Source organism: Gadus chalcogrammus, chromosome 6, assembly GCF_026213295.1.
Source record: "Gadus chalcogrammus isolate NIFS_2021 chromosome 6, NIFS_Gcha_1.0, whole genome shotgun sequence".
NCBI classification, from domain to species: domain Eukaryota; kingdom Metazoa; phylum Chordata; class Actinopteri; order Gadiformes; family Gadidae; genus Gadus; species Gadus chalcogrammus.
In genome coordinates this window covers 26483231-26495285 of record NC_079417.1, presented here as the reverse complement: position 1 = coordinate 26495285, position 12055 = coordinate 26483231, and the positions used below count along the sequence as shown (strand labels likewise).

Sequence of the window (12055 nt, the reverse complement as noted above, 5' to 3'; positions counted from 1 at the left end):
GTAGCAAGCTCTCAACAAACACATTGATCTTTCCTAAGCTTCATGAAGACGCTGAAAGATTTGTTCACATACGTTTGCGCTGTCTCTACGATGAGTTGCCTTGAATCTTCTGATCATGACTGGTTGCAGTTTGTCCGAAACATAGGCTAACACTGTATTGTTGCAGTGCATTTCCTTGCACACATTTATAAATATTGGTGTTAAGAAAGCTATATGGGCTATCTTTAATGAGGAAAAGTCATCTGACATTTTCGGAATAATGAATGGATCTATGTTCAGGCAGAATGGAAATTTGAAACAAGAAACATACAGGCCTATCCAATGCATTATTAAGAATGGGAAAATAACTTTTTTTATTTCAAGTATTGCTGAATTTTGTCCCATAGAAGTGCATCTCTCCTGAAGCACACTTTTTTTTTATTATTATTCCGAAGGAAATCCTAAATGAATTTTTCGCTGTGACCATTATGTACAGTGTCAGTAACTCATACAAACTGTCACCTCACTCAGTTGCAGGTCCTGATTTTTCCATGTTTCATGCATATGACAGGACGTCTGTGACAGGCGCAGCCATCTTGTTACGATGTGTGCCTCAAACTTTCTGATTCAGACTTGAAACGTCCTAACATACGTAATGTGACAAAGTAATAAACACGGATGCTAAATCAATGCGGGTCCTAAAACAATCTGCTGATGAAGGAATATGTATCTAGATTTTCATTACTTGAAGGAAGTTTTCATAAAGAATATATTTTGTGTCAAACATCAGAATGTCTAACCTTATTTAAGGGTGGTCGTGATACCTTTTCATCTAAATATTTTGTACCAGATCACAAAGCTTAAACATCAATACAAATTCTATAATGTTTTTGGAATATTACTTTATTCTTTAATGTGTAACTTCATTATAAAAAAAAAAAGTAAGAAACATCACCATAATATAGGCCTAATTGTAACATTTTGAAAATTCATGTTCACAAAATGTGTTTCCTGAGCCCTGGTCTTGTCCTCCTCAATTAACGTGGAACCCTATTCACCAAATGAATGTGTGTACAGTCATACTGGTAGCTCTCAACAAATTAATCAGTCTCCTAAGTTGCTACGATGTGTTGCATCATCTGACCATTGGTGGTTGCAGTTTTTTTTTATCAAAAACAACATCTTAATGTCTTGATCGGTGGTTTGTTAATGAAGAAAAGTGCAGTTGAAACATGCAACTCGCCAAAAGAAAGGTATTGATGAGACCGTTACTCACACAGTGAGTCAAATCATATATATTGTCACCTCGCTTGCTCATTGCTATGATCTTTCCAAGTTTCATGCAAATGATGAAAGGTTTGTTCACGGCTTTCCGTGAAAGGCGCAGCCAGCTTGTTACGATTGGTGCCTCAGACTTTCTGATCCTGACTTGAGATCTTCTCCGCCAAATGTCGGCATATTGTGTTCGTCCTGCTTATTCTTTTCTGTTATATAATAACATGTGACAAGTTCTAACGCATCCCTCTGACGGACATACATGTTAATTTGCATAGGCCTACCTGCTTCTAGATTTTCATTACTAAAAATAAATTATTTCTTAAATCAATGATTTGATGTTAATCAAATGGCTTCTATGCTACATTTTTTGCAAAATAACACAAAGCTAAAATAAAAAGTGCAGTGTTTTATATTTATAATACTGATTCTTCTGATTTGTAACTTTATTATTCCAGATGAAACATTTGAGAAACATTTCTACGGAAGAGGATTAGGGCCACACATGTAAAAAAAAATTAAGTTCTGACTTTATTCTCAGAATTCTGAGAAAAAGTCAGAATTCTGACTTTAATCTCAGAATTCTGTGAATAAAGTCAGAATTCTGACTTTAATCTCAGAATTCTGACTTTAATCTCAGAATTCTGACATTAATCTCAGAATTCTGACATTAATCTCAGAATTCTGACATTAATCTCAGAATTCTGAGATAAAAAGTCAGAATTCTGACTTTAATCTCAGAATTCTGAGATTAAAGTCAGAATTCTGAAATTAATCTCAGAATTCTGAGAAAAAAGTCAGAATTCTGACTTTAAAGTCAGAACTACGGGTATCTGTAAGGACCAACCTCCGTGGGAGAGACAGTTTGCTTAATGCAGTAGGAGGAAACCTATGGAAAGCCAAGAAGGCCACAATCCGGCCCTAGAATGGCGCGGTAAAAGTGCACGTCCCATAGCCAACTCACCAAGCCCACCAAGTCCAGTATTCAGAATTCAAAGCATTTATTCACAAATACGTTCTATTTTTTGACAAGCGGAGCCGACCGTCCTGTGCAAGTATGCAAATTAGCCATGTGCGCCAAACAGAAGATAGACGCAATGTATAAACTGATTGTTGTGCATTGTTGTGGATATGTAGGCTGGTTAGTTGTGGTTGTTTGTGGTCTTAGTGAAACAGCTTTGCCTTGGAGTTGGAGAAGTTGGAGTGATTGTGTGAATGTGCGAGAGAGAGCGCACCTGCCGTGGTGATGTTGGGCTTGTTGTGGGCTTATATGTGATCAATGATGTATCTGTCTGATCGTATTAGCTGTAGATGGATGGTTAAATAATGTCACAAGATCGGTCATACTGCAGGCTCTCATTTGCAAATGCACTGATTGTGTGCCCGTCTCCAATATGCTATATACCTGGCATTTATTCAGTTCATGTTCTTCTGAGTGCGCAAGAACGGTGCCAATTATTGTCGTGTTTGCATTGTAATGCACAACTTTGCCCCTCCCTGTTATAAAATAACGTGAATCCCAACAACTTTAGCCAATGCAGGCTCCTATTGCTTTACCAGTGTGTTTAACGTGTGTGCGTGTGTGTGTCTGTGTGTGTGTGTGTGTGTGTGTGTGTGTGTGTTGTCATGTAGGCTACAGATATAGATTGATTGTCTTGGCTTGCTTGCATCCATTAAATATTGTAATGTTATGGCCTAGCTGGCTACTGCATATCGAGAACAATCTGGGGATGAGGGCATCCCCGAATATTGACGGGTATTTCGCACACTGCCATCTCAATATGACTAATAGCCGCGGCTATTAGTTCCGTACGGATTCCGTACGGAATTCTTGCACTTTTACCGCGCCATTCTAGGGCCGGATTGTGGCCTTCTTGGCTTTCCATAGGTTTCCTCCTACTGCATAAAGCAAAGTGTCTCTCCCACGGAGGTTGGTCCCTACAGATACCCGTAGTTCTGACTTTAAAGTCAGAATTCTGACTTTTTTCTCAGAATTCTGAGATTAAAGTCAGAATTCTGACTTTTTTCTCAGAATTCTGAGATTAATGTCAGAATTTTGACTTTAATCTCAGAATTCTGAAAAAAAGTCAGAATTCTGAGATTAAAGTCAGAATTCTGATTTATTTTCTCTGAATTCTGAGATTAATGTCAGAATTCTGAGATTAAAGTCAGAATTCTGACTTTATTCTCAGAATTCTGAGATTAAAGTCAGAATTCTGACTTTTTTCTCAGAATTCTGGGAATAAAGTCAGAACTTAATTTTTTTTTACATGTGTGGCCCTAATCCTCTTCCGTACATTTCTATACCATATTTGCAACATTTTATTCATTATTCATAAATGAAATCGCATGTGTTTCCTGAGCCCTGGTCTTAACCAAACCCTGATCACCTAAATTAAGTCACTATAATAAATGAATACTGGTAGCAAGCTCTCACCAAACACATTGATCTTTCCTAAGCTTCATGAAGACGCTGAAAGATTTGTTCACATACGTTTGCGCTGTCTCGACGATGAGTTGCCTTGAATCTTCTGATCATGACTGGTTGCAGTTTTTCCGAAACATATGCTAACACTGTATTGTTGCAGTGCATTTCCTTGCACACATTTATAACATATTGGTGTTAAGAAAGCTATATGGGCTATCTTTAATGAGGAAAAGTCATCTGACATTTTCGGAATAATGAATGGATCTATGTTCAGGCAGAATGGAAATTTGAAACGTGGGAAGAAACATACAGGCCTATCCAATGCATTATTAAGAATGGGAAAATAACTTTTTTTATTTCAAGTAGCCTATTGCTGAATTTTGTCCCATAGAAGTGCATCTCTCCTGAAGCATACTTTTTTTTTATTATTATTCCGAAGGAAATCCTAAATGAATTTTTCGCTGTGACCATTATGTACAGTGTCAGTAACTCATACAAACTGTCACCTCACTCAGCTGCAGGTCGTGATTTTTCCATGTTTCATGCATATGATGAATGGTTCATTCACAGGACGTCTGCAGGCGCAGCCATCTTGTTACGATGTGTGCCTCAAACTTTCTGATCCGGACTTGAAACGTCCTAACACACGTTATGTGACAAAGTAATAAACACGGATGCTAAATCAATGCGGGTCCTAAAACAATCTGCTGATGAAGGAATATGTATAATCTAGATTTTCATTACTTGAAGGAAGTTTTCATAAAGAAAATATTTTGTGTCAAACATCAGAATGTCTAACCTTATTTAAGGGTGGTTGTGATACCTTTTCATCTAAATATTTTGTACCAGATCACAAAGCTTAAACATCAATACAAATTCTATATTGTTTTTGGAATATTACTTTATTCTTTAATGTGTAACTTCATTATAAAAAAAAAAGTAAGAAACATCACCATAATATAGGCCTAATTGTAACATTTTGAAAATTCATGTTCACAAAATGTGTTTCCTGAGCCCTGGTCTTGTCCTCCTCAATTAACGTGGAACCCTATTCACCAAATGAATGTGTGTACAGTCATACTGGTAGCTCTCAACAAATGAATCAGTCTCCTAAGTTGCTACGATGTGTTGCATCATCTGACCATTGGTGGTTGCAGTTTTTTTTAATCAAAAACAACATCTCAATGTCTTGATCGGTGGTGTGTTAATGAAGAAAAGTGCAGTTGAAACATGCAGCTCGCCAAAAGAAAGGTATTGATGAGACCGTTACTCACACAGTGAGCCAAATCATATATATTGTCACCTCGATTGCTCATTGCTATGATCTTTCCAAGTTTCATGCAAATGATGAAAGGTTTGTTCATGGCTTTCCGTGAAAGGCGCAGCCAGCTTGTTACGATTGGTGCCTCACACTTTCTGATCCTGACTTGAGATCTTCTCCGCCAAATGTCGGCAAATTGTGTTAGTCCTGCTTATTCTTTTCTGTTATATAATAACATGTGACAAGTTCTAACACATCCCTCTGACGGACATACATGTTAATTTGCATAGGCCTACCTGCTTCTAGATTTTCATTACTAAAAATACATTATTTCTTAAATCAATGATTTGATGTTAATCAAATGGCTTCTATGCTACATTTTTTGCAACATAACACAAAGCTAAAATAAAAAGTGCAGTGTTTTATATTTATAATACTGATTCTTCTGATTTGTAACTTTATTATTCCAGATGAAACATTTGAGAAACATTTCTATACCATATTTGCAACATTTTATTCATTATTCATAAATGAAATCGCATGTGTTTCCTGAGCCCTGGTCTTAACCAAACCCTGATCACCTAAATGAAGTCACTATAATAAATTAATACTGGTAGCATCTCTCAACAAACACATTGATCTTTCCTAAGCTTCATGAAGACGCTGAAAGATTTGTTCACATACGTTTGCGCTGTCTCTACGATGAGTTGCCTTGAATCTTCTGATCATGACTGGTTGCAGTTTTTCCGAAACATATGCTAACACTGTATTGTTGCAGTGCATTTCCTTGCACACATTTATAACATATTGGTGTTAAGAAAGCTATATGGGCTATCTTTAATGAGGAAAAGTCATCTGACATTTTCGGAATAATGAATGGATCTATGTTCAGGCAGAATGGAAATTTGAAACGTGGGAAGAAACATACAGGCCTATCCAATGCATTATTAAGAATGGGAAAATAACTTTCTTTATTTCAAGTATTGCTGAATTTTGTCCCATAAGTGCGATCTCTCCTGAAGCATACTTTTTTTTATTATTATTCCGAAGGAAATCATAAATGAATTTTTCGCTGTGACCATTATGTACAGTGTCAGTAACTCATACAAAGTGTCACCTCACTCAGTTGCAGATCGTGATTTTTCCATGTTTCATGCATATGATGAATGGTTCATTCACAGGGTCATCTAAGAGTGCAAGATGTCCCAGGGTGGGGTGTGGTGGAGATGAGGATGTTTCACATTTGTTGTGGTCATGTGGGGTGGGTCGGAGGGTTTGGGGCTTATTGGGGCCATGGCTGGGTGACCTGTTTAGAGTCCCAACGGAATCAGATGTCCTGTATGTGGTTATAAAGAGTGGTAACGGTAAGGGCTGGGAAAGATGGTGGGCCTTGATTAATTGCACAAAAGGGTCGATGTGGAGGTGTCGTAACCTAATGGTGTACAAGAGCCTTTTGTTTTCAGCGGAATCAATCGTTAATTTGAGCATAACCTTGGTAAAGGATTATGTGTGGAGGGACAAGGAACGATATGGAATTGTGGTATGTAAGGAACTCTGGAAAATAGAGAACACTGAGTTATGTAGAATTTTGTGTTGACATTTGAATGCGTTGACCTTGCTGTAAAATGTAACTATTTTGCTTGTTAACCTTTGAATGTGTTTTGACCTTGAAACCAAAAAATGTAACTCTGTGCCTGACTTAAATAAACGCCTAAAAATTGAAAAATTTAAATTGGTTCATTCACAGGATGTCTGTGACAGGCGCAGCCATCTTGTTACGATGTGTGCCTCAAACTTTCTGATCCGGACTTGAAACGTCCTAACATACGTAATGTGACAAAGTAATAATCACGGATGCTAAATCAATGCGGGTCCTAAAAAAATCTGCTGATGAAGGAATATCTATCTAGATTTTCATTACTTGAAGGAAGTTTTCATAAAGAAAATATTTTGTGTCAAACATCAGAATGTCTAACCTTATTTAAGGGTGGTTGTGATAACTTTTCATCGAAATATTTTGCACCAGATCACAAAGCTTAAACATAAATACAAATTATATAATGTTTTTGGAATATTACTTTATTCTTTTAATGTGTAACTTCATTATAAAAGAAAAAAGTAAGAAACATCACCCTAATATAATTGTAACATTTTGAAAATTCATATTCACAAAATGTGTTTCCTGAGCCCTGGTCTTGTCCTCCTCAATTAACGTGGAACCCTATTCACCAAATGAATGTCTGTACAGTCATACTGGTAGCTCTCAACAAATTAATCAGTCTCCTAAGTTGCTACGATGCGTTGCATCATCTGACCATTGGTGGTTGCAGTTAGTGATGGCAGTGTGACACTGAAGCTTCGATAAGTGCTTCAAACCAACTCCCAAGAAGCACTGCTTCGAAGCTTGCTTCAGACCAAAAAAAAAACGTGACATGTGACGTCCGAAGCAGCAACTGGTTCGTTGCCTGAATGAATCACTTGACTGGTCCGCGGCTCGGTGGAGAAGCTTTGAGCAAAAAAAAAGAAACCGACTCAATCCATAAGGCAGCCTACCTCAATACAAATCTTTGAGTGTCTAACCCCATCCCACATAATCACCCCCTAGAGTTACTCAAGCACACCCAACCAACCTTGTCCGAAGCCAGCTGGTCACCGCCTAACTATTTAATGAAAAAAGAAAACACAATCGATGCTACAATCGTTTACGGGAGTTGTGCATAGTACGATATGTATGTAACATATCAACATAAGGTAGCGATTTGAGTAGACTAGGGGATAAAACACTGACTGTGGAGTGGAGGACCCGGGTTCGAATCCCATTCTTGGGTGGTGAGTTTTTATATGCTGTTTCTATTATATCCTAGCCTACATCAGTTAGCCTATCTGGACAGAAGGCTAGGCATATCCCTTTAAGAACAATTTAGACATCTGTATTTAGATCAATCTTTATTCGTGAAAAGATCATGCTATTAAGTATTTGGGTTTGTGTGTTTGTGCGTCAAATAGTTTTCAAAGCAGGGATACGTTGAATCCACTGCAGCCTCGAACTTCGCCAGCAGAGGTCGCTGTCACTGAAGCTTCGAGTAATGAACCCATTTTCGAAACATTTGGCTCAACTGGTTCGATGCTTCATAAAAGCTTCATTTGCCCATCACTAGTTGCAGTTCTATTTCATGTAGGCTACGCCGTCTAGGCTTCGCCTTATGGGCTTGTCCCGTGAAAATTCAAACTATGCACCTATCAGCGTGGGCACCGCCCACATTTCCCACGGTATCGTGTATATAGCGCGGTGAATACCGTTGCTCATCCTCCCTTTTCTTTCAGCACTTGTGCTTATCAGCGAGAAATTGAGAACTACTATTAAGAAGATTAAATATTCCTTATCTTCTTAAGAAGATATTCCTCAGGCCACCAGCGTACTACGCTTGTGGTGCGTTCCTCCATGTTGCCTCTTCCCCCCTCTCAGCCCTGTGGCTGTAGGGTGGCGGTCGGACGGCGTGTTCACATGGCCTCTGGTTCACCTGCTTCTAAGAAGCGGCGTCCCTTGGAGCCTCGTGGACAGATCAGAGACTCGTTGCACGAGCCCGTGGATACGGCCGCTTGTACCGGTCTCCTGGTTCCCCACATTATAGGTGAGGAGAAGGGTCCGCGCGCTGTGGCTACAGCCTGCGGACAGCGCATGCGCACAGGTGCGGCGGCCGGACGGCTCGCTCCCTGTTCAGCGGGCACGAGCGCGAAGTCTAGACAGCTCGTTGTTTTTACAGCGGCTGGATCTGGTACGTCTCCTACGCTCGCTGAGCCTCCTCCCTTTCATGGGAAGCCCCCCTTGGCTCACACGCAGTGTGGAGGCGGTAGGGGCAGAGGAATACGGGTTATTCCTGGACGGTCTTCCTCAGCTGTCGGCTCGCCCTCTCTCCGACCGCTATGCGTGTTGGCAAGAGCGGTGCGTTCTGCCATCGTTGTTGGACACCACGTTGAGAAGGGGCCATCCCATACAGTTCAAGCGTCGTCCCCCACCCTTTATGGGGTTGGTGGAGACCACGCTACGGGACCCGGCTGCGAGCAGGGCTCTGGCAGCAGAGGTGACACGTCTCTTGGTAAAGGGGGCCATCACTGTCGTTCCCCCCCACGAGTCTCACCTAGGGTTTTATTCCCGCTACTTCCTGGTTTCCAAGAAGCCAGGGGAAAAGAGACCTATTCTGGATCTTCGCGTGTTCAACAGATCCGTTGCCACGAGGAAGTTCAGAATGCTCACTGTCGGAGCGTTGTTCCGGTGTGTGAGAGAGGGCGATTGGTTCACATCCCTGGATCTCAAGGATGATTACTTCCACGTCCCTGTTCGGCAGGCGCACAGGAAGTTTCTCCGCTTTGCCTTTATGGGGATGGCATACGAGTACCAGTGTCTGCCGTTCGGCTATTCCCTGACTCCGCGCACCTTCTCGAAGTGTGTGGACACGGCGTTGGAACCGCTCAGGCGTCAGGAAAAGAGGATTCTCTTCTACCTAGATGACCTGCTTCTTCTGAGCAACTCAGTAGAGACCGCGAGAAGGGACACCATGTTGGTGATAAACCATCTCGCCTTCCTGGGTTTTGCCATCAACTGGGAGAAGAGCTCCCCGCTCCCCAGCCGGCAGACAGTCTACTCGGGGGTTTGCCTAGACTCAGCCACCATGACTGCGATGCTTTCGCCTCCTCGGCGAGACGCCATCCTGTCGACGCTCTCTCGTTTTCGCGTTCTCAGAAACGTGACCGCACTGTCCACCATGCGCCTGTTAGGGCTGATGGCAGCTGCCCGCCCCGTGGTCCCCCTGGGTCTGCTTTTTATGCGCAGACTCCAGCGGGGGTTTGCTCGCCAACGGTTAGACTCCAGGCGACACAAGCTCAGGGTGCTCCTCGTTTCCCGTTCGGTGTCGCCAGACCTGGAATATTGGAAAAGACCCTCCGCCCTTCTCAGGGGTGTTCCCCTGGGCAGGGTGGCGTCCTACGTAGTGGTCTTCACAGATGCCTCATTGACGGGTTGGGGAAGAAACGTGCCTCTCTCACTCGGTCGGGGACGAGTGGCGCACGCCCACTACAGCACACTTAAATGTGTTGGAGCTCGACGCTGTGAGGAAAATGCTGTTGCATTTCTTTCACCTGGTGCGCGGCCGCTCCCCTGCTCTCCACCGAAAGGCGGTCGAGCTCTGGCTTTGGGCTCATCAGTATCTCCTCAGTCTGAGAGCCCTGCATATCGCGGGCGCTCAGAACTTTGGGGCGGACCTCATGTCTCGAGGCGGTCCCCACCGAGACGAGTGGCGGTTACATCCCGACATTGTCAGACTGATCTGGCAGAAGTTCGGGACAGCACAGGTGGACCTCTTCGCGTCCAGGGAGAACACGCACTGCAGGTGGTGGTTCTCCCTCAGCCCTCGGGATCTTCCCCCGTTGGGGGTAGATGCGTTGGCACACACACCTTGGCCGCGGGCTCTCTTGTATGCGTTTCCCCCGCTCCAGCTGATCCTTCCTCTTCTGGAACGGGTCAGACAGGAGAGTCTGTCCCTGATATTAGTGGCCCCGGAGAACCGTTCAGCTCTGTGATTTCCAGAGCTGGCCGCGCTCTTGCGGTCAGCGCCGTGGCCAGTACCGTTCAGGCCGGATGCGCTCTCACATGTGAGACGCCCGATGTCTCGGGACGGCTGTTGGTTTGGCTCCTGAGAGGTTGATTCTGCAGGGCAAAGGTTTGCCTGAGACGGTTATCAACTCTATTCAGAGCGCTCGTGCGCCTTCTACTTCTTCCCTCTATGCGGCGAAGTGGTGCGCCTTTCCACCTCAATGCGAGGTGGGAAGCGTGCTTTCGTTTCTGCAAAACTTATTGGAAAAAGGTTTGGCCTTCTCCACTATCAAGGTCTATGCGGCAGCCGTTTCGGCTGGCCATGCAGGCTGTGATGGTGGACCGATCTTCAGCCATCCACTGGTCAAGAGATTCTTGCGTGGGGCTAGACGGGTTAGGCCTCTTTTCACGCGTGCTTACACCACGCTGGGATCTCCCCACCGTGTTGCGCGGATTGTCCAGGGATCCTTTCGAGCCTCTTTCTCAGGCCCCTTTGGATGCCTTGTCATTTAAGACGGCACTCTTGTTGGCCTTGGTTTCTGCCAAGCAAGCCGGTGAGCTAACCACTCTGTCTGTCAGCCCGAGTTGCTTGTTGCTAAACGAGGACAGCTCCTTTGCGTTGCTCAGACCTAATCCTGCGTTCCTCCCGAAGAACATTAATAGTTATTTTCGGTCGAGGGATATTGTGCTTAAGGCTTTTCACCCCCCGCCTCATTCTGATGAGGCGGGGGCGGAGTTGCATCTCCTATGCCCGGTTGGGCGTTGGCTATGTACGTGAATCGCTCGGCCGCATTCCGCTCCACACAACAGTTGTTTGTGTGTTATAGCGACGCTAGCAGGGGCCGCGCTCTCTCTAAGCAGCGGTTTTCTCGCTGGGTATGTGAGGGTGTTTGCTTAGCCTACTCTCGGCAGGGCTTGGCGCCACCGTTGGGCGTTAAAGCTCACTCCACACGGAGCGTGGCCGCTTCAACGGTTCTACTCAAGGGCGTTTCGGTGGAAGACATCTGCGCGGCTGCGTCTTGGCCTTCCCCCGGCCCCTTTGTCCGTTTGTACATGTTAGACATGTCCAGGGGCTCACTCTGTAACTCTGTGCTAGAGTCCGGGACCCCTTTTACGGCTTAAGAATATAGACATGTTCTTTAAAGCGGCGTGGTTGAATTTCCTCTCGCCGGCTGGCGAGTTGGACTTGATTACCAGTCTCACTCTCCCACCTTTTTTCAAATGAAAAACAGGCTAGGGAGGTTTTTCTATTGGCTCGCCAATTGTCAGGTGGCTTGGTTTGCCAGTGTGGCACTCCCGCCGTTTTTTCTTCTAAAAACGGCCGAGAGAGTCCCCTTATTGGAGAGCCGGATTCTGTGGCTCCGCCCCGGTAGTAGCGGACCTAATGGAAACCGTGTTGCTCTGGTTTTTTTCTTTTCCTTTTCATGGGTTCCATGAAGCACGGATTAGAGCCGGAGTCTTTACAGACTCACTTTTTTCTCCCTTGATCATTGCCTTGCTTGATCTAGGAGGAATTAGTTTT

The 12055-nt window shown here is 43.7% G+C and overlaps 2 non-coding genes across 2 annotated transcripts; both read left to right on the top strand.

The window, feature by feature from the left end:
• Nucleotides 1-1304: 1304 nt before the first annotated feature.
• LOC130384992 (small nucleolar RNA U13) lies at nucleotides 1305-1403 on the top strand. The gene has a single exon (XR_008895960.1). It is a non-coding gene; the product is annotated as a small nucleolar RNA U13 (small nucleolar RNA).
• Nucleotides 1404-5005: 3602 nt separating this feature from the next.
• On the top strand, nucleotides 5006-5104 carry LOC130384985 (small nucleolar RNA U13). Its single transcript, XR_008895955.1, has one exon. It is a non-coding gene; the product is annotated as a small nucleolar RNA U13 (small nucleolar RNA).
• The last annotated feature ends 6951 nt before the right edge of the window (nucleotides 5105-12055 follow it).